This window comes from Nerophis lumbriciformis, linkage group LG05 (assembly GCF_033978685.3).
Source record: "Nerophis lumbriciformis linkage group LG05, RoL_Nlum_v2.1, whole genome shotgun sequence".
Taxonomy (NCBI): Eukaryota; Metazoa; Chordata; class Actinopteri; order Syngnathiformes; family Syngnathidae; genus Nerophis; species Nerophis lumbriciformis.
Genome location: NC_084552.2, coordinates 44,487,144 through 44,510,067, shown reverse-complemented (window position 1 = coordinate 44,510,067; position 22,924 = coordinate 44,487,144). Strand labels below are relative to the sequence as shown.

The 22,924-nt window shown below is 38.2% G+C and overlaps 1 protein-coding gene across 3 annotated transcripts in view; it reads left to right on the top strand.

Annotated features, from left to right (window-relative positions):
- The window catches only part of dennd4c (DENN/MADD domain containing 4C), a 75,868-nt gene that overhangs the window by 1,770 nt on the left and 51,174 nt on the right, over positions 1 to 22,924 (top strand). The gene's annotated exons all lie outside the window — the stretch shown is intronic.

The window sequence follows — 22,924 nt, the reverse complement described above, 5'->3', positions numbered from 1 at the left end:
GAACTGGCTACAAAGTAAACAAAAACAGAATACTGGACGACAGCAAAGACTTACAGCATGCGGAGCAGATGGCATCCACAAAGTACATCTGTACATGACAATCAAAAATGTCCATACAAAGAAAGATATCGGCTGCTGAGTTTCATTTTTAAATTTTTCTGCTGGTGGTGTGCCTCCGCATTTTTTCAATGAAAAAAAAAGGGCCTTGGCTCACAAAAGGTTGAAAAACACTGATTTAATACACCATCCATTTTCTACCGCTTGTCTCTTTCGGGGTCGCGGGGGGTGCTGGAGCCTATCTACACTCATAGGCCAAATCTACAGTACAGTAGAACCTAAATCGGCCCGCTTCTGTCTATAACACAGGTGTCAAACTCAAGGCCCGGGGTCCACATCTAGTCTGCCACATGATTTGAAGTAGCCTGTCGTATTATTTTATGTGATATCTCACTTCATTTTAGTGGCCCCCCACGTAAGTTTATGAGATATACCCCATTCATTTAGGTGCACTGCAATGCAGTGGCGGGCCATACGTTTCCCACCTAGGACTTCAGTGATGTCCGACTTCAATGATTACCTCTCAAAATACCATCATTTATGTCACCACATGACCATTGCTATAGAAAAACTATACAGAAACACATTTAGATAGATAGATACGCACCACTGAGCATTGTACAAAACGGGTTATTTTCTGGCGCATTTAAAAATCAATAAACCCGCATCAGCAATTAAAACATATCTTATGTGGTCCTGTCAAAATAAAAATTGCATAGAACATATAAAATGTGAAAAAAAAAAATATCTGAACTCACATTTAATCGCCGGGACAGCTGAGCTGGCTTCCGGGGTTGGCCGACATGGTCTCACAAGATGTGGTTTCTCTTTAAATATCCGTCTTGAAAATGGTCTTGCAAATATGTGTTGTCTTGTCGAATAATAATAGATGCAGATGAGGCGTGTTGGCTGAGTTCTTGAAGTTTGCTCCACAACATGCTCATCAAAAACATCCAGCTGCCGGCATGTCTACGTTCAACAACCTAACCGGGGCTACTGCGCATGCTCTTCACTAATGTGGCATGCTGGGTAATGGAGTTCTTATTTTACCTAGCTCATAACATCACAATATACATCTGCCTTAGACCATTTAGAAGGCCTTACTGACAACAACTCGTGATCTGATTGGCTATCGCAACTGTCTGTCAAATGTTTGATTCCGTTCACTAAGAGTGCACGGACGCCTGCATTGTTGATTCTGAAGGCTTCCGGCAGATTTTGTACAGCATGGCAACATAAGATAGCTGAATTTTGATTGGATAAAAACTCTATAACCTAAAAACAACAGTGCTGGAAGGAGCATAATATGACATTAAGAGAATATGAATACTTTTAGATATTTAGGGAAAGATAAATCAAAAATTACTTTTATCTTTAATTATGATAATGATTTTTGGTTATGTTAGGCCAGCAGAGAAAGCCTTGCTGGCCCTAACAGCACACCATTGCTGCAATGTAATAAAGCACTGACAAAATGCATGTATTATTTTTTACATTTTGACAGAAAAATGTTCTGCATCCAATCGATACGTTGTTCACTTTTTTATTATCTGATCCTGCAACTAGCAAAGCAAGTTATCCATTAATCTGTTAGTAAAAAAACCCAAAAAAACCCGTAATCAAGGAGTTTCCTATTCAAATTGTGTAACGAGGCTATTATACATTTTTATTCATATATATTCACTGTTACACGCGGCCCTCTAAAGGGCAGCCATAATTGCAATGTGGCCCCCAATAAAAACGAGTTTGACACCTGTGGTCTATAATTTGTCTATGGTGATCAGTTTATGTCTCGATTCACAGTGGTTCCTCCTCGCATAACCAACTTTTTGCAGTCATTGCAAATTGCCAGTTTTTTTATCCGTCAGACACACTTTAAAATAATCCCAAACCATAGACATGGTGTCGTTAGTCAGTCACCGAGCGAGCTCGCTTGTTAGCCACGACTACAGCACCGGCAACAACACACTCTTGTTGTTGTTATGCTACGCTCGCGGCGGTTTGATGAAGTCATCAAGCGTCGCCAGTAAACCTCTCATGCTGCAGTCGTCAACACCTGTGTTGTGTGTGGTAGAGGGGAGAGAGGAGGGGCTGCTGACTGGAAGACACAACTGCTCTGTACTTCTACTTACGTCCGTGTTTTACCGGATATGTACCGCTCCGTACAGCTGCGTTTTAAAAAGTCATTAATTTTACTTTTTGAAACCGATACCGATAATTTCCGATATTACATTTCAAAGCATTTATCATCTCTAGTACCATTATTTAGAGTAGTATGACTCAAGTAAAAGTAAAGTGTAGTCGTCTAAATAATCACTTGACTAAGAGTAATAAGTAAGTATTCTTTGAAAAAACTACTCAAGTATTGAGTAACTTTTAAGTAACCTGATTTATTTGGTAGTTTTTTTAATGGTTCTTGGACTACAACCGTAGTTAGTGTGTGTGTGTGTGTGTGTGTGTGTGTGAGTGTGTGTGTATAAAACAAACATTATCTGTGTTTTCTGTAGTTGGTAGTAGAATTCCCATAGGCCGAAATGTGAACATTTCTACTGACACAAATGACAGCGCATGTTATAAATTAAATTTTTCATAGTTTGTAAGTAAACATTGAACAGTTGTGCTGTCTTGTCTGACATAATTTTACTTTTTACAGTCACTAAGTTTCCATGCATTCGTCCAATAATTCAGTTTCTTCTATTTTTACAATTACATGTAAAGGTTCTAGTTTTAATGTTCTATCTCTAATGTGACTGCCGGCCATGTGTGCTTATATACACCAGTGGGTAATTGTGGACATTTCTGCTTGTTTAGCTATGTGGGAAAGTAAATACAGTAGAAGAAGAGAATGCTACATGCTCATAAGGTAGCGCTAGTAACTGTTAAGCCTCAGATCTAATGGATAACTTTCCACTGTTATTTGGTGTTGTTGGTAATGTTTTAATGTGTTTAAATGACACTTAAGTTGTGGTTATTATGATAATCAGATACATACTAAAATATTGCTATTTTGGTGAATTGTTTGACTATCTAATGTTAATACAAAATGCGGTGAATTATTTTAAATTTCTGGTTTACATGTCAATAACGTATAAATTGTTGTATTTGGACGTTTAATTCCTACATAACTATGTAACGTATGAGTAACGATGTTGTGGATGATTTGAATGAATAAGATCAATGCCGTCCTGAAGTCTTGTGATCTATTATTTATTGTTTTTGTCTACTAACACATTATTTTTACGCCCCATTAATTCAATGGTGCACATAAAAAAAAGTTTGTTACGTCTGTTAGGAGGTTTCTGTCCACTCGTCGGGTTGTGCTGGCGTCATGTCACGTAATTTAAAGTGTCTTTGAGAACATTCAGACTCTATTTAAACAAGTATTTTTTTTTTGCTCATATACTTAAAACATATTGACCTATTTATTTCAGCTTATATATATGTACTTTGTGGTTGTTGGGATAAACAGTATAGGTCCCTCCCATTAGCGGCTTGTTCTTCTTTGCCAAGAAGCATGCCAGGCTCCGTTTGATTGGTGAAATGGAGTCAAACGTTACTAGTGCTTATGCTGGATTGGTGAAACAGAGTCATGTGACAGTGCCCGCTGACGAGCCAACTTAATACGTCTTTGCAAGTGGTAATCAATAGATTATAACTATGCTATAAATAACATTACCAACTACCAACCTGAACAAAACTCAATCTAACGAAGTAAATGCAGCATTTCTTCTTCACAAAAATACTTAAGTAAAAGTGAAGTTTGTTGAATTAAAACTGCACTGACTAGTACAATTTATCCCAAAAGTTACTTAAGTAAATAAGCATAACAGAGTAAATGTTGTGCATTACTATCCACCTCTGTTTGCCAGCTAAAATGTTAACATGAAAACAATAAACATTAACGTCTTTCCCCATTAAGAAACGTCATATCTGAATATAAACTTGCAGAAACACATTACTGCCTAAACAACTAAGATATTCACATTGAACATAAAGGTTGTGCTGTTTTAGCACAAAGTGATCAATTTATACTCAACAGTGTCGAGTTAAAACAGACAGAGGTGTCTTCAACGGGAAGTGAACTCGCGTGATGTCACATAATCCGGAAGTGAAGCGAAGTCAATCAATCAATCAATGTTTACTTATATAGCCCTAAATCACAAGTGTCTCAAAGGGCTGCACAAGCCACAACGACATCCTCAATCCTCACTTCGATCCATCGATCGAAGTGATCATCCAATTTGCATTTATTAAGAAAACATTGAAAACCTTTTACATATTTAAACAAAATAAAATAAGCATATTTAAACACACAAATAAAAATGATATGGCTCTTTTAAAGCCAGAACAATATTTCATGTTTCCTCTGCCAAGAAAGTATTTTGTGTGGATATTTATTTTAGTTGAAAAAAAAAAAAAAGTTTAAAAGATTTTAGTGTGTATAAGTAGTTTTTGAGCACATTCACAATACCGCGATAATAACGACAACCATGATAACTTTGGTCACAATAACAGTGGTATGAAATTTCTACATTGTTACATCCCTACTGTATACCTTACAGCACTGGTCCCTAACCTTTTTAAGCCCAAGATTTTTGCGGTCTCATTTATAAACCTGTGCGTGGATTCCAGCGAAAAACATTGCGTAAGCACACACCCAAATCTGAAAAAAAAAAATCACATTAATAAAAATATGCTGCGCAATCTTCCTATTATAAAATCACACCTACAGTGAATTGTGCGCCAAAGAGTCACAATCATCCGAAAATGGTCACACTAATTAGTAGAGCTGCAACAATTTAATTCGATTAGAAAAAAGCTTTTATTTGTATTTCGTTGCTTCAGTGATTCAAGTAAAATGCCTGAACATTGTTTCCGCAAGACTGCTCCAATAGAGCGCACATGACAGTGGTGCACCTGTGGGTGATGCAGACCGTGCTGCTGGTGTGTCTGTCCTTAAAGATAGAAGAACTGTGGATTAAATTTTCGTGTCATGGGAAAAAATATCTGAATTTGTATTTAGTATTCTCTTTGTAAATGTACCATTGCTGCCTAAAAGCCCAAGAAATTATAACACAATGTCTAGTAATTGTCACCCCTGTAAAACATGTTGCAAGTAGTGGAATGCCATTTCCAATAGACTTTATGTACAGATGTTTTCACAGAAATATATATAGCCAAAATGTGTTATTTTTTTTCTCGTCTAAATCATTCCAATGTAAATCTAAAGTAAAGACGACCTGTTAATCGACCGAGCTACAAACCAACGTTATGAACAAAAAAATTGCAAAGGTACTTTTAGCCGTCAGCTTTTTGTTCTTGTAAAGTGAGTTTTACTAATACTTGCACTGTTCAGAGCGACTAAACGCTAGCTTACAAGATGCGCCAAGTTTGTCATTGAAGTCTTATGGTTTTATGTTAACTGGTCAGTGGTCTGACTGTCTGGTTGTTTTCAACATACCCATGTAAGTGCTTGTGGTTTAAACTGTATTCCTCAAATAGTTTTTTCGCTGACACTTTTTGGGTTGTGTAGACATCTAGCATGGGTTTATTGACTTCATAAACAAACCATTATAATCAAACACTCAATCAAGGTGGCGGCTTGTTTACCCGGTGTCACTTCCCCTTGTGCATGAGGTGTGTCGCAACCTGGAATGGCAGCAGAAATGGGGCAGAGCGTGCAGCTCCCGTAACTCCTGTAGGGTTGCATTAGCAATCATGTGCAACCAAAAGCATACATTTGTGGTTATGGTTTATCATCTACAAAACAACTCAATTGTCAAGTGACCAAGAAGGAATAGAAGCAGGGAAAAAGATGAACAATGCTGTGCTTGCCAAGGATTTTGTATATGGACCACAGAGTCAGCTGACCTATGAACCACTTTTCACATATCAGTGCACTCAGCTGGTTCAATATAGTATTTTTTTATACTAACATGATTGAAGGCATTACAGGAGAAGCAGTTAGCTGGGCAATATGGGGAAAAAAAATCCAATCACAATATTTTTTTTTTATATCAGTTGATATCGATATGTATCACAATTTTAAATGAAATCACCATTTTTGTCATGTTTAATGTCACATGGCTAATAGAGATAAAACGACATCAGAAGGTTATTTTTTAATGTTCATTTACTGTTAGGAGTTGAACATGACAGATCTGCTGAAAAACAGCTGTTTTAGATAACCGGCTCCATGAACATTTTTTAGAATTAGTTTTAGAGTTAGAAATTTAATTTAATACATTTTAGTACAGTTACATGATTCCACCTTCAGAAGTTTTCTGATGACTCTGCGATAGTGGGGTGTATTGAGGATGGTGATGATGAGGAATACAGGGCACTGGTGGAGGACTTTGTCACATGGTGTGGAAAGAACCACCTCCAGCTCAATGTGACGAAGACCAAGGAGCTGGTTGTGGACCTGGGAAGGAGGAGGAGTACTCCGGCGACCCCTGTTTCCATCAGGGGGGTCGATGTGGACATGGTTGAGGATTATAAATACCTCAGAGTACACATCGACAACAAGCTGAATGGGTCAAAACACGCTGAGGCACTCTACAAGAAGGGACAGAGCCGCCTCTACTTCTTCAGGAGGCTAGGGTCCTTCAACGTCTGTACAAAGATGATGAAGATGTTCTACGAGTCGGTGGTGGCGGCCGCCTTCTTGTACGCTGTGGCCTGCTGGGGCAGCGGACTGAGAGCGAGGGATGCAAACAGGCTGGACAAGCTGTAAAGAAGGCCAGTAACGTGGTGGGAGTGGAGCTAGACTCTCTGGCGGTGGTGTCAGAGAGGAGAAGTCTAGCAAAGCTCCGAGCCATTATGGACAACAACTCCCACCCACTACACTCGGACCTGGTGGAGCGAATGAGCAAGTTCAGTGGAAGGCTCAGACTCCCAAAATGCAACACGGAACGACACAGAGGTCCTTCATACCGACAGCCACAAGACTGTAAATGCATATGTTCCTTCTTGACTGCACTTAAATGTAGAATGTATGTATAATATATTTATATTATTCACATGTGAATAATGCTGTATAGTATTTGTCTATTGTGAGCGAACTGTGGTGCTGAATTTCCCCCAGGGATCAATAAAGTACTTTCTATTCTATTCTATTCTATGCATACAATATTGTAATTAACTGTCAGTTTTATGACAATAATTGAATGAAAATAGTTGTAATATGATGAAAAAAGTAGTTTTTTTCTGAGGAAAAAGTCATGATTTTCTGAGGCTGAAAATTTAAATATTTTGAAAAAAGTCTTAATTTTCTGACAAGGTTGCAGTATGAGAGGAGAAAATGTGATTTATGAAAAAAAAGTCAGAAATTTCCAAGACAGGTAAAATATTACATGAAAAAAGTCATAATTTTGCGAAACTAAAGTTGTGCTATTTTGACAGTCGTAATATTAGGGGGAAAAAGTCACAATTGTCCTATTTTTGTTTTTTCCCCTGTGCTGCTTAAAATGCCCTGATGCTTAAAATGTATGTTGTACTATTTTCTTTTAAATTAAATACAGTAAAACCACAGCGGAAGATCTGGAGTTCTATCTGCATCTATTCATGTAAATTCATGTTCTTACTTTTAACCCTTGGACTTGAGCGTCTGTGTCTTAGCTGGGATCGGCCCAGGGCAAGGCTAAAGCTAGTTAGCAAAGGCAATGTGTTTACTTTCTCTTCTGCACAGTGGAAGGAATGCCTTGCACGGCTTGGTCTTGTCTTGTGACATTTCTGCCTATTCTGTTTACTTCAACCCTCCATGTGGCCATCTGCTGTATCGAAAGTCCTGTTTGATGCTCGCTCAGCTATGAAGGAACTGAAGAATGATTTGCAAAACTTCTTTTTATTTAACTTGTTGACTCTTATAGTTTATTTTGTGTCTTAACACGGTATAAAAGCAAATGACATGGCATGCTCAAGCAAACACAGTTGCTGCTGCCACGATAACACCACTGGCTTAGCTCCAATCGGCCGTGAACAACCAACACTTGCGCTGCCTTCAACTTTATGGCAAACACGTGTGGCCGTCGTCGTTTAGCTCGAGGTCAAAGTGACTGGCTTCAATTTGACTTTGACTTTCGCAAAAACCACACCGATCATTAACAGTCGAGAAAAGAAGGTAAAAGAAATAAAGATTTCGCCACCTTATTGGCACGCTGTCGTCCAGCCCATAGCTCCATGCCAATGACAGGCAGCAAGGCTGACCCACTATGTTGTGTGGTCCAACTATGAGTACGACTCATTGTAACTTTTTAGCCTCTTTGGGTCAAAATACAGCAGAATGCAGTGTTTTACAACAATCTTATTATTATTTTTTTTTTTTCATGATTTACAAGAAAAACTTCAATAATAGGGGTCAAGGCAGGGCCACTTAGTGATGTGCTCCATCTATGTGATGTGTGGCCTGTTAGGATCAGTGGATGACAGTGGTGAATGTCACGCTCAGCTGTTGTGAGAGGTTTACACATGTACACACTGGCTGCTTTTGTCTTAAAGCAATTACATCATAGCTAGTGTGTTTGTGTGTGTTAGGGACACATTCAATTACTTATTGTTTATCTCTGTCTGGGTGGACTTGGACATGTTGCCAAATTTAGGTAAATGTACCAAACCATGGTTTAAATATGGCAGCCAACAGCAAAGTTTCCCTCTGGGCCACAAAGCAAGTTAAGACCAGCTTCTTCCTGGCAGTAATTTTCGGTGACGTCTGGAACGTCTGAGGCTGCGCTTACAGGATTGGTTGTCAGTTATGTCTGCACGTTCAAAACTAAATCACTCAGTGGTGATTCCACTCAAATATTGATAGCACATATATAACATATATTAAAGGTTCAATAATATTATACTCTTTTTAAATAAGTTTAAATCGCCAAGTTCCCACAATAGTGCAAAAGTATATTGTCCAAAATCTTGTTTTGATTTTAGAATTTAGACATTATAAAAGGGCTTTTAGTAAGCCCTACTAGGAACTATGGATTGTTCTGGTTACTTAAAAGTAATATTTTTATTTGAGTGTTTAAATGTTTATCTTCTTCAGTTTAAATTTGTATAAGTTTTAGGGTTTTCTTTCATGATAAAGAAAAAAACGGATTTTGGGCACGTCACGTCTGGTTTGTGTGTGTCACACAAATTCACTTACCGGTACTCATATTCCACGACTCCTACAGGGACAAGCGGTAGAAGATGGATGCTGGATGGAAATTCATTCTAGTAAAGCTCGATCAGCCTGTAAGTTTAGTGTGCACAATTGAATCTCTTAGTTGTTCAGAGAGTCATTATACAAGTTTAGATTGGGTTAGTGTCTCTTGTATTCATGTTAGCATTTAAGCTAGCTAGCGCGAGCTTGTTTGATTCTCCAGTAAATGACCAGTGTCACCTGTCCGTGAGTTTATCAAACTGTTTTCAATCACGGTTTTGCGATCATTTTAATTTAAAACGGTTACTGTGGGGAGTTTTTACAGCGTTTTATCATTATACCGTTTATCGTTACATCCCTACTGGAAACATACGTTTTGTGTGTCTGTAGCTTAATTGCTTATGGCCCTAAGAAGTGCTATTGTGCACTTCATTCACTTTTGACTCTAGGGCTGCAACTATCTTCTATTTGGATAGTTGACTCGTCATGGACTATCTTTAGGGTCGTTCACATATTGCCTGTTTGTCCCAACTCGGCCTGCACAATTATGAGAAAAAACGTAATAGCGATTTTTTTTCTCAGAAATTGCAATTCAATTTGAGATTTGTATATTTTATTACAAAAAAAAAAATGCATAAAACTTGGAAAATAAGGAATGTTACTTTTAGACTATCAATCAACTATTCTTGTCTCAGGGTGCCACAAATTAGTAGATTATGCTATCATTTACCGTAAATTTCGGAATATAAATCGCTACTTTTTTCCTACACTTGAAACCCTGCAGTTTATCAGACTATGCGGCTAATTTATAGATTTTTCTTCGCTGGCGACCATGATAAAAACATATTTAATAAAAAAACACCCAAGCAAAAACACTGAGGGTGTTTCATTGTTTGTGCTATGGCGTCACCTTTTGGACGAGTTTGCTCACTGCAGGTGATGCAGTGCCCTTCCATTTACCGGCAGTGTTTTTTTTCAACCAGAGTGCCGTTCAGTCTTTTAGCCGTCCATAGCATAACTACTTGTATGGAATCTTTGTTCATTACTCCAAGTAACGTTTGTAAATTTGACAATATAACTTAAACCGTTTATGCTTAGTAAACCGACCATGTGTGATGTCTGTAGGAGTGTTTTCATGCATATTTGTACATGCTATCGTAATGTAATGACGCTAGCGTCATTAGCATTAGCTGATATGTTAACACGCTGTGTTAGTATTATTAACCTACAACGGCATTCTTTTTGTATTGTTTCATGTTAACGTGCTGTATTAGTATTATTAACCTACAACGGCATTCTTTTTGTATTGTTTCAGTTTCACAAATTCCTCAGTAATTTCACCAAAACGTCACCGTGGAGTTATTGAATCTGTTTAGCTGCCTGGAGAGCTAGCTTTCGCAGCTAGTGGGCTCATGATGATTACTTCTGTTTTGTTTTTGTTCTGTTTGTTTTATCTGAATAATGATTTATTGTTTTTACTTCCGTTTTTTACCTTTTACATTTATTTTACCACCATAGAGTGTGGGCTTTAGTGTAAACAAAATGTATTAAAGTGTTTGTTAATTAGATCCAAAAATCTTCAAGTGTATTGGTGCATTATATCTTTGGACAATTTTGACCAGTATTTTACGTCAAAGCATAATTGTGTGAATGTATAAATGAGTGCCTTAAGTACATTATGCCTGTGTGAGGTATTTTTTGAAACCTTTATTTTGTCAGTGCAGTCAGACTAGATGTGGTGCACCGCGCTATTCAAATACATTGGGGGCATGTAAGGACATGTAGCATCTACAGTTTGTATCTTAAATGGGAACTGCACTTTTTTGGAATTTTGCCTATCGGTTCACAATCATTATGAAAGACGGATGTTTTATTTTTTTGCATTCTAACCCGCAAATAAACGTGAATAAAAGTGGAGCCAATGGGAGATCCTCTATTCTTCCCATAAAATCCCCTCACACCCCAAAAAAACGCCAACAATACTTAATTTGCATGTTGTGACTTGAATATTAGCGATATTGTTATTATAAGTGCTAACTCAGACAAACTATAGTGGCGCCGTGATCACAAGCTTGTGTGTTTATTCCGACAGGATCGCTTACTTGCTCCTTGGAAGTTGCTCCCATAGGCTCCATTGCAAGCAAACTTTTGATTGCATTTATTTAATATTTAGAATGCATTGAAAAAAGAAAAATATGTGTACTTGTCTTATGTAAGGATTGTGAATGATAGACAAAATTTCCAAAAAAGTGCAGTTCCCCTTTAATCTTAACTAGTTGTATGTCCAAATATCAAACACCATTCCTCCATATAATACCTATTCAAATGTGTATGTGTTCAATTGTTAAGTACATTGTCACTTATACTTTAACAGAGTATATCTTTTTTAGTTTGATTCTGTTACCTGGTTCATATTTTACTTGCTTTTTAAAAATGTATTTACCGGTAGTACTTGATTCATCAGACAAATTAATCAATTGATTACTAAAGTAATCGATAACTGCAGTCCTAAACCCAACGATAGCGGAAAGCCTTTTTCAACATGTTTTGAACACCAACGCAGATTGCCGCGGTAGTAACACGGATCTGCCAGAAAAATGACAAAGTCCTCCACCCTCTACTACGCATCAACCGCAGTGCCTCCGTGTAGCTCCTTGATGAGCCCGTCATGCTCCGCCACCTCTGTGTAATTATCGTGTTGAGTCGTGAAGGTAAATGTGACTGACTGATAATAGCAGTTTTAACATGGTATTATCACGGATCTTGCGGCACAAATACAGAGGCTACCGTTAATTAAACAGTGAAAGGTATTCTGAACACTGCCCATTTCAGGCCGTTACAAAAAATGTAACATTCTTACTGTCTTTGTCGAGTCCCCTCGGTTGTCAGGGTTCACGGCGAATGAGTGCCGGATGACCAAGTTTTGTGTTCAGTGTTAATACGGTCTTTTCCGCCATTGACCGCCATCCATCCAAACCAACAATGTGTGAACGCCCCTTTAACAGTTAGTTGACCAATCGGAAAATGTAGCGTGACCGTATTTAGTGGCTCTAAGCCAGGGGTCCCCAAACTTTTTGACATATTTTATTTTATTATATTTTCACTTATTTACTTATTTGTTTATTTAGTTGTTGTTGTTGTTGTCTTGCGCCTCCTTTCGCCACAGTTTCCCCCTTTGATTTAATTTTTTCTATCCCCACCTGCTTCGGTCCAGCTCCATTAAACATTAAATATATCCAAACATTTTATAAAGTCAAATAAAAGTAAGGCAACAGGAGAGGTATCCCCTACTGAAGTAAATCTCTACAGCAGATATGGGTATCTCCATCAACAACATGATTTGCTTGAGTGGCTGACAAGACAGAGTTTACAAAAAAAGGCTTTTTGTTTCTATCTTTTTAACTTGGGACCTCCCGCGGGCCAGATTGTGGACGCGGGTGGGCCGGATCCGGCCCACGGGCCATAGTTTGGGCACCACTGCTCTTAAATTCAGCTTGAGATATTTTTAGGCTTGTGCTAACTAACAATTAAAACAATAAGGATGACTAGTTCATTCAGAAATATATATATTTATACCGTAACTGTGCTGCCCACTAGGCTGCTAGTAAAATAATAATTACTTTGATAAACTTTTGGCAGTCAAAATACCAGCAATAACAACACATAACACCGAAGCTACAGTATCTCCTCTCATCAAAAACAAAATAGCATTTTGTGATGACTATGAGATTGATAATACACTATATAGAAAAAGTTGAACTGGTGGGCTTCTGCTAAAATGTTAGTTCAAGTTATTTTTTACACAACTCTGTTTCCTTGTTGTTAGTTAGCTAGCTAGCTACTGAGCTATCCCACTGAGTAGAGTCGGAGACCGCATCCTCCAGATGTCTGACATACCTCTGTTTTAAAGGGGTCATATTATGATTCTAATCTACATTTAACACACTGCCTTGTGGTCCACATAACCTGTAAAAGCAGTGTTTTTGCAACTGCGCAGTGGACTGTGACACCCTCAGGTGCTGCTGTAAAAAGGAGTCGCTGATATGTTGGATCCACTATGGACTGGACTTTCACAATATTATGTCAGACCCACTCGACATCCATTGCTTTCGGTCTCCCCTAGAGGGGGGGGTCACCCACATATGCGGTCCTCTCCAAGGTTTCTTATAGTCATTCACATCGACGTCCCACTTGGGTGAGTTTTTCCTTGCCCTCGTGGGCTCTGTACCGAGGATGTTGTTGTGGCTTGTGCAGCCCTTTGAGACACTTGTGATTTAGGGCTATATAAATAAACGATTGATTGATTGATTGATTGAAGTGTATTTCTGCTTGTGGGAATTGTCATGGTTATACTCTTGCAAAAACACCAACCAGGCAGATGACAACAATGGCGAGGGTGATGCAGGGGACAGAGATGAGATGTGTTAAATGTTCAACTGATTAAGGAAGTTTTGTTTGATGAACAAAAACATATTTTATGAATTTATTATGGACTTTTAATTATTTCTACTCAAAACTAATCCCGCAAACCTCTAATTAAATCTCTTAAAAGCTACTATTGGTAAAAAAAAAAAAAAAAAAAAAAAATATATATATATATATATATATATACGGTGTGTGTATATATATATATATATATATATATATATATATATATATATATATATATATATCACTGTTTTTACGAGGGCCTTTTGGGCACTGTAACCTTTGATTGGCTATCCAGTCGTTTTCCTGAAAATTTGACCTTGGCTACATGGAAAGGTGTGTCTAGACACCTAAAAAAACACATAATAAAAACAATTATCGGTGAGAAATTTGTTCACAGAATCGGGGATGTCAACAATGTAGCAGAGGCAGATGGAGAGCACAAATGAAGCGAAAAAAAACCTTGCCCCTGCGGTTTGGTAATCACACTAAATCCTCAATGTCAGTTCGATATCGATTGATCGTGCAGCCCTACTTCTCACGTGACTTTACAACAGGCACCTCCTTTTCGAGGCACACACTTGCTTTGATCTCATGAAACATCACTCAACGGCATAACCAGGTATTTCAAATGTGTATGTGTTCAGTTGTTAGGTACATTGTCACTTATACTTTATCAGAGTATATCTTTTTTAGTTTGATTCTGTTACCTGGTTCATATTTATCTGGCTACACAATTCTTTTTTTTTTTTTTTACTTGCTTTTTTTAAATTTATGATGTAACATTTTTTTGTTATATCACCCAGCCCTAACATGTATCCTCCGCTGTTGCCACGTGTAATACAAAGTAGAGTATAGTTCTAATTTAATCTGTCAGTAGTCTCGCTATGGAAGTGCTAGAATCGACAAATCAAATCAGATCAAATCAACTTTATACAAGATAGATGGCGGGTAGAAGACGCTGTCGAAGTGGAGCCACGTAAATGGGAGCCGACCATCAGCTCCCTCATCAAGAAGGCCCAGCAGAGGATGTACTTCCTGCGGCAGCTGAGGAAACTTAAGGTGCCAACCGAGATGCTGGTGCAGTTTTACTCAGCCATCATGGAGTCCATCCTCACCTCCTCCATCACCGTGTGGTTCCCCGGCGCCACAGTCCAGGATAAGCATCGACTGCAGCGCATCGTATGTGCTGCTGAGAAGGTGATTGGCTGCAAGCTCCTATCCCTCTAAGACCTGTTCTCCTCCAGGACCAGGAGGCGTGTGGGTCGGATCACAGCTGACTCTTCTCACCCTGGACACAAACTATTCTCCCCTCTCCCCTCAGGCATGAGACTACGATCCATCCAGACCCACACCTCCCGCCACCTGAACAGTTTTTTCCCCTCGGCCATCAGGCACATGAACAATAACAAGATCTGATAGCTCAGTTACAGCTCTTTTTATTACCAAATCTGTGTTATATGTGTTTTATGTTGCACGATTGCACCAAGAAAAATTCCCAGTTTGTGAACCTGTTCTCAAACAATGGCAATAAAAACTATTCTGACTCTATTCTGACTCTGATTCTGATTCCACAAAATGGCGTATCCTGAAAAGATGGTCTGAAAGCATCTTAAAAACAATCTGTAAATCATAATCTATGCACCATTAAATGTTATGTAGACCACAAGTTTTAAACGTAGAAAAAAAATCATACTGTGACCCATTTATGATGCATATTTGAAAGACGGTTTATTTTAAGATAGTAGCAAAGCCAAGTTTGAGGCTTATAAATTAGCTCATCTAGTAGTTCATAGGCACCTCTTACTGTTTATAAAGTATTTTCTAAATAGTAATCATGCTTCCCACACTTATGTCTCATTTTGTCATGCAATATTGTGCAGTTTAATTCAATCAATCAATATTTATTTATATACTCCTAAATCACAAGTGTCTCAAAGGGCTGCACAAGCCACAACGACATCCTTGGTACAGAGCCCACATAAAGGCAAGGAAAAACTCACCCCAGTGGGACGTCGATGTGAATGACTATGAGAAACCTTGGAGAGGACCGCATATGTGGGTAACCCCCCCCCCTCTAGGGGAGACCGAATGCAATGGATGTCGAGTGGGTCTGACATAATATTGTGAGAGTCCAGTCCATAGTGGATCCAACATAATAGCAAGAGTCTAGTCCATAGTGGGGCCAGCAGGACACCATCCCGAGCGGAGACGAGTCAGCTAAAATCTATTCATTTTTATGTCGGGGTAAACTACTGTACATCTGAACAAAAGCAAGTTAGTAGCCAAGAGTTCTTGTCCACTATTTGTGACTGCTAACCTCAGAAGCAAAATACAAATTAAGGCAATTTTTTGAAAGCCTCTTTAAGAGTGTATCCTATGTAAGTAGCAGAATTGAACAAAAAACAGATTACAACTACAAAACATAGTAATATTTTTTTATATTCACCATTAAAACTCACTTGAAACACCCATTGTAGTTGTGTTTTTCGAGCCTACTACACAGTTAATGGTTCAGGCTGACCCACCAGACAAAGAACGTGACACTCGATCATCCGGCCACAAGAGTAACAGGTTTTTACTTGGGAAGGGAGCGGCAGAGCACAGGGGGGGTTCGAGTTACAACACTAGACTTCATATGGAGGAAATCAACTGTCACGTCTTTACTGTTGAGCTGCAGCCCCTTTGCCTTAAAGCTCTTAAGTCCTGTGCTGTTATTTTTGATAAGTTTCTCAGTCATTACAGCGTACAGAGTTTAATATGCTATTTTGTAAATTTACTCAGCTCTCAATTTATTATTTTTATTAAACACTTTTGTTGTCTCTTTTTAAAAGATTGTTTTATTTTGCTTTATCTGCTCCAGCTCACAGGTCAAGGCCGCCTTTCATTATTGGGGCTTGGTCGCCATGGCAGCGTCAATGCCTGTCTATCAGGACTCCTCACAATGAGTCATTTGTAAGGTTGCCCATAGGCGTGGAAGAGGCGGGAATTGAGGGGGGACTATCACACAATTCTTGCAGCTTGAGGAGTGTATATATCTATATGCTATTACTTTGTTGTTACCTTACAGATTTTGCAATTATAGTGTTCTCTACTTTAATCCTGTGTCATGACTATCTGGGGGTAACAGTGGAGACGGCTCAAGAGTATCTCTGCATTGCTGAAAGGCGCAAAAAAGGCACTAATTCAGAGTGTGTTTGGACATCCCGCTAAAGCAAAGCAATACCGCCTCACTCTATTCTCTTTAACGAGAGCTTTTTCCTGACATTGTTGCAAGGCTGGGATTAAGGAATGTGTTCCGTATTCCGGGCACTTTTCCAACTACCTGGAGTCTCGGCCGGGCAGGAGAACTTCAAAGCACTCATGGACGGCTCATTCACTTGGACACGGCGCCCTGTTTGAGACTTGAATTAATAAATAACCCTCAATCTGATAAACTGCGCCGAAAGAATGAAGCACTAGTCCAATAGCTTTGCAGCAATGAAAACATTACAGTACAAAACTAAAGAGTCTCTAAAGTTTATGACCTTAGTTTGAAATGAGATTTTTGTGCTTGCAAAGAAATCTACACAAAAGTGCAAGAACAATACTTGCGTGCGTATTCACTGCAGCTCGTTGAGGCTGTTGGTGTTTAAATAGTTTAGTTCCTCACTGTGCTGACTCACCAGTCACCAGTGGAAAAACTGAACTTACTCACCTATGGTAGTTTTTTAAATGCATCGCGTTCAATTTTGTTTCCAACAAAACTGCTGCACCGGCATAGCCACGCACTTCACCCAAGCATTCTATGCAGTCCAGTCTATCTGGACTGCATAGCTCGTCTCAAGCCATTCTTATTTAGTATAAAGGTGTCAACTGGATTTACACTCTTGGTGGCATTTCCTAACATTCCTTGGCTCTCGGAGTCTCTACCAGGACTCTGTTGACATGTTCTGAGCAGTGCGTTGATAATCCAACACCCCCTTAAGGGTTCTTTATTGTGTCGTCTGTTGTTTTTTTTCAACATTCTTTGTGTTCATTGGCATGTTTAGTTCATTGTTCTTTACCATGTAGGATTTGCTTCAATAAAAAGTCACTTTTTGGCTACAGTGCGTCCTGTAAAAGGTGCATTAGCTATGTTGTTTTTTCATGTCACAAGCAAGACTGAGCTGCCTGTCAGTGCTTTTAGAGGAGGGAGGGGCCAACAGCATCAAAGTCGTGTATAAAGAGAGTATGGCTAAAACGGTCAAAAGGCACTCACGTGACTACAGGGCACCATGTTTGCTTTCAGTTTTGAGCTGCTTGTACTGCACTTCATTCCACATCTCTTCCAAGTAAATACTTTTTTCCCATTTAACCATGCATATTCATACACAAACTGTTTTTATGATATTGAAATGTTTTATTGATTTACAAACATACAAAGAAACTGAAAGTCAATTATGGATTGTACGTGGCAAAAATAAAGTACAATATATATAGATAATAATGAAATATATAATACATATATCATATATTTATTATATACATATATAATATATATAACATATATATTTATATATAAATATACATATATGTATATATTTGATTTTATATATATATATATATATATATATATATATATATATATATTTTCTGTCAACAAATCTAGCATCTATTTCTGGTGTTATTGTAGACTGTACTTGTTTAAAGACTTATTCATTACTTCTGTCACTCCATGTCCACAATGAAAATGTGTGTGTTTATATATATATATATATATATATATATATATATATATATATGTGTAGTAGAAACATTTAAGTCCCATCTCAAAACTCATTTGTATACTCTAGCCTTTGAATAGCCCCCCTTTTTTTAGACCAGTTGATCTGCCGTTTCTTTTCTTTTCTCCTCTGCTCCCCCCTATCCCTTGTGGAAGGGGAGACACACAGATCCGGTGGCCATGGATGGGGTGCTGGCTGTCCGGGGTCGGGACCCGGGGTGGACCGCTCGCCTGTATATCGGTTGGGAACATCTCTGCGCTGCTGACCCGTCTCTGCTCGGGATGGTTTCCTGCTGACCCCACTGTGGACTGGACTCTTACTGTTATGCTGGATCCACTATGGACTGTACTCTCACAATATTATGTTAGACCCACTCGACATCCATTGCATTCGGTCTCCCTAGAGGGGGGGGGTTACCCACATATGCGGTCCTCTCCAAGGTTTCTCATAGTCATTCACATCGACGTCCCACTGGGGTGAGTTTTTCCTTGCCCTTATGTGGGCTCTGTACCGAGGATGTCGTTGTGGCTTGTGCAGCCCTTTGAGACACTTGTGATTTAGGGCTATATAAATAAACATTGATTGATTGATTGATATGTATATATATATATATATATATATATATAATGTGTGTGTGTGTGTGTGTGTGTGTGTGTGTGTGTGTGTGTGTATACATACACACATTCATATATAAACATACACACGTTCATATATAAACTGCCAAATTACCCTGTGGTCACAATGATGTCATCGAGTAATTTGCATTATTTGCTATGATATGATTTTCTTTAAAAAGGCTCATAAAGTGTATGCGTACAATTAAAACAAATGTATTTTTATTAATTAGTATAAACATATTTTTTTTAACCGTTTTGCCATATTTTCAATTGTTGCCGCTTTTTGTTCAAGGTACTTTGAGATTTTTTCAAGTGTTTACAGACTTTTAATGACTTTTTAAATTAAAAACAACTAGCAACAAATCGAACATCTTTTTCTGGTGTTATTAGGGAATGTACTTGTGTTTAGAGACTCTACTTCTGTCCCTCGATGTCCCTGACTAAAGAGGCTGGAGCGAGCATGACGTCACACTTGTTTGGCGCTGTTGCTCAGGTTGGACTTTCTCTTTATAAAAAACACCACTCTCCTCTTAATATTTGCTCATTGTGTAGATGGCTGTCCGCGGGTTAATCTACAATATACATAAAAATCACGTCCACATTGCACACATCCTGACAACACTCCAGACAATGGCGTGCGTTTTGTTTACATCCGCCTTCGGTAGGACTGTTTTTTCGGTGATCAAAGTCTTTTTTCGGTGGTCAAGTTTTAGGGACATCGCTTGTCAATAGTCTGCAAATAATAGGCTATGTATATATATATATATATATATACCTGTTGGAATTGTGTCGTTGATCATAGGATTGTTAAAAGTTAAAAAATAGCGACTGACCTCTTCTCTTTATTACCGCAGTATCTTGTAACAGTCAAGCGGTAGAAAATGGATGGATGGATGGATCTTGTAACAGACATTTCCGCCATGTTTGATTGACGTAATGTATGGGACACAGTTTACTTTTTTTTTTGTACATTCACAGACTTTATTCTGCAGTACACACATGGTGTACTGAATACTATAAGACGTTTTTAGGTTAACATTTACTAAACAGCACTTTCAAATGTAAATAATTATTTGTATTCTTTGATTACGTTGGATGCATCAGTGTTTCTCATCAGTGCTTTGGCAAAGTGCAAGCGGTCACCCAGATTTGAGAGTTTTTTTAAAACTCACATTTGGTATTTTATATTTATTGAAAATACATTTAAGTGCACCCCAAAGGGAATAAGCGGTAGAAAATGGATGGATGGACATTTAAGTGCAGTTTGAATTTGAGGTACGGTTATATGATGTGTACCAACACATAAAACATGTTTACTGATTATTTCAGGAACATTTTTTTATCCACAAACTCAAAACTTATTTGAACAAAAAGTGTCTGCAGAGTTTTTTTTAGTACATGTTATATCAGGGGAGTGGAATCAGATCAAACACAAACAAAAAGTCTGATTCAAAAATATTTAGATACAAAATGTCCTGATTGAATTAGTAGGTGTGTTTATTTTCCCAATCAGGAACAATACACAGACATTTGGTGTCTGCCTGCGAGACCGCATTCAGGGCTGGATTACTGTATACACCACAACCTGAGCTTAAACAGTCAATGAGACGAAAGTCTCTCACTGAAGTTGCTGCTGTTTTTAAATAGTGTTTCAACTTCTATGCCAATGTTAGCCATATTTCTTTATTTTGTTCTTCTGGGCTGCACTTCCAGCTGTGTGAGGGGGAGGCTGCACAACACTGATTGAACATTAATTATGTCACAAGCCTGACATTTGCGATGGAGGACAGGGACATACACAGACACAAACACAATTTAATAAAAGCGGATTGTTTATGCAGGATTATACCTTACAACATTGCTTCACTACTGTGTACTACTGCGATATCTTCTAACAAACATTTCCGCCACCATGATCAATTTGAAAGTATTCGTGATCATTGATCACGATCATATAATCACCCAGTCCTAGCATGAATTGCCCGGAACTATAACAGACATAGTTTCCACACGGCCGCTGCAATTGAGCACACATGAAAGCGGTGTGTGGGTGCCATGATCTGTGTGGTGCCGGACAGCTCATTTTAAAAGTGCAATTCTAATGTGGATGTAGTGGGGTTTTTTTGTATTTTTAATTTTCATCCATTCACACATGTTAAAAATGCAATTTCAACGATGTAGCCTTAGTATTCGGTGTGCTAGGAAGCTTAGTAACGATACCGTTATTTCAGTAGTTGATATCTTTGACTTTCCACGGCTCACAATATTCGATTCCACAAGAGAAAATTTAAACAAAAGAACTCATGTACTTTTCAAATTCTTAAATTCTCCTTAAACTGTTTCAAACTGTCTAGTATTTAGGATTACTGTGCTTCAACATCTTTTTGTACAGAATTCAAATTGCAGTAGCAACTGCCAATAGTTAGCCTCCCAGTATATCAAAACAAACACTACTGTGCTTATAAATATGGTCATAAATAACAATAATAAAACCATTTTACTTCCTAAACAGAACAACAGTGGTGTGGAGCCTTCAAGTATATAACACAAAACAATATATTGTTCTTAATATGCGTTCTATAGAGTGAATCCTGCCTGAATGACTACACTTGTACCGTCTGATGCCAGTGTCGAAGCTGAGCACAAATGGAAAAAGGACAAATTATGAGTCTCTCGACAAATATTGAAAGACTACTGGCGTCATTATCAGAAAATTGATGGATGCAAGAGCATGATTTGTGCTTTGGCAAACAACAAGCAGTGACTCTGATTGTGGAGTTTTTAAAATCTCAAATTAAAGTGCAGCTTGAATTTGAGGTACTGTATAATAATGTGCAACAACACAAACACATTTAATGATTATTTCAGGAACAAAATGTTTTCATCCACAATATCAAAAATGATTTGAACAAAGTTTTTTAGTACATGTTGTATGAGAGGAGTTGAATTAGAGCGAGCAAATAAACAGTCTGATTTCAAAAATATTTAGATTTAAAATGTATTTTTTCTGATTAAATTAGTAGGTGTGTTTAATTTTTCAGTCGGGACCAATACAGTAGTTCAGTCACAAAGACACTCTGTCTGCCTGCATGTCTGCATTCAGGTCAAGATTACTGCACACCACAACGCGAACTCAAGCAGTCAGTGAGACTAAAGTCTGTCACTGAAGTTGCTGCATTTTAAATGTTGTGTTTTAAGTTCTATGCTAATGTTGGGCATATTTCTTTATTTTGTTCTTCTGAGCTTCACTTCCAGATGTGTTAGGGGGAAGAGGCACGACACTGATTGGACATTAAATACGTCCTAACTTTTGCCACGATGGACAGGGGCGGTCGTGCATTATGGCTGTACAGTGCGAGCATTTTAGTCGCATTTGCGACTAAAAATAAGTTGTGCGAATATTAAAAAAAAAAAGTAGCTCTTTCGTGAGTACAGATTTGAACTCTTTAATTAGCATTTTTCTCCTAAAAAATCCACCTAAATTTGATCAAACTAGAGTAACAATTTTATTCATCTGTATAGCATGTTTGAAATAAACTTGAACCATAACCAATTGGACAAGTGGTTGATGCGGAAGTGTCACTGCTTTCTCTGTGCATGCTGAAAGCTGTGTGTGTCCCTCCCTCCTGCAATACACAGAGGGTCTTATAACACAATAAAAAACAAGGTCTTAGTTGGAGGAACTGATCAGTAAAAGACGTTTTTTCACCACCTTAAAACTTGACACAAACTGTACTTTACGCTAGCAACTACGAGGGTCGGAGGGAATACTGAACAACAAATCAATGATTGAAGTGACAAACTTGCCGTCCATGACAAGAACATACAGCCATGGAAGCACATTCAACCTATTTATCAAGCAGAAGTAACACAAACCAGTGAAAGATTCAAAAGAACTGCCGCCAGAGCAGACAAACTGCCACTGCTAGACTGTTAAG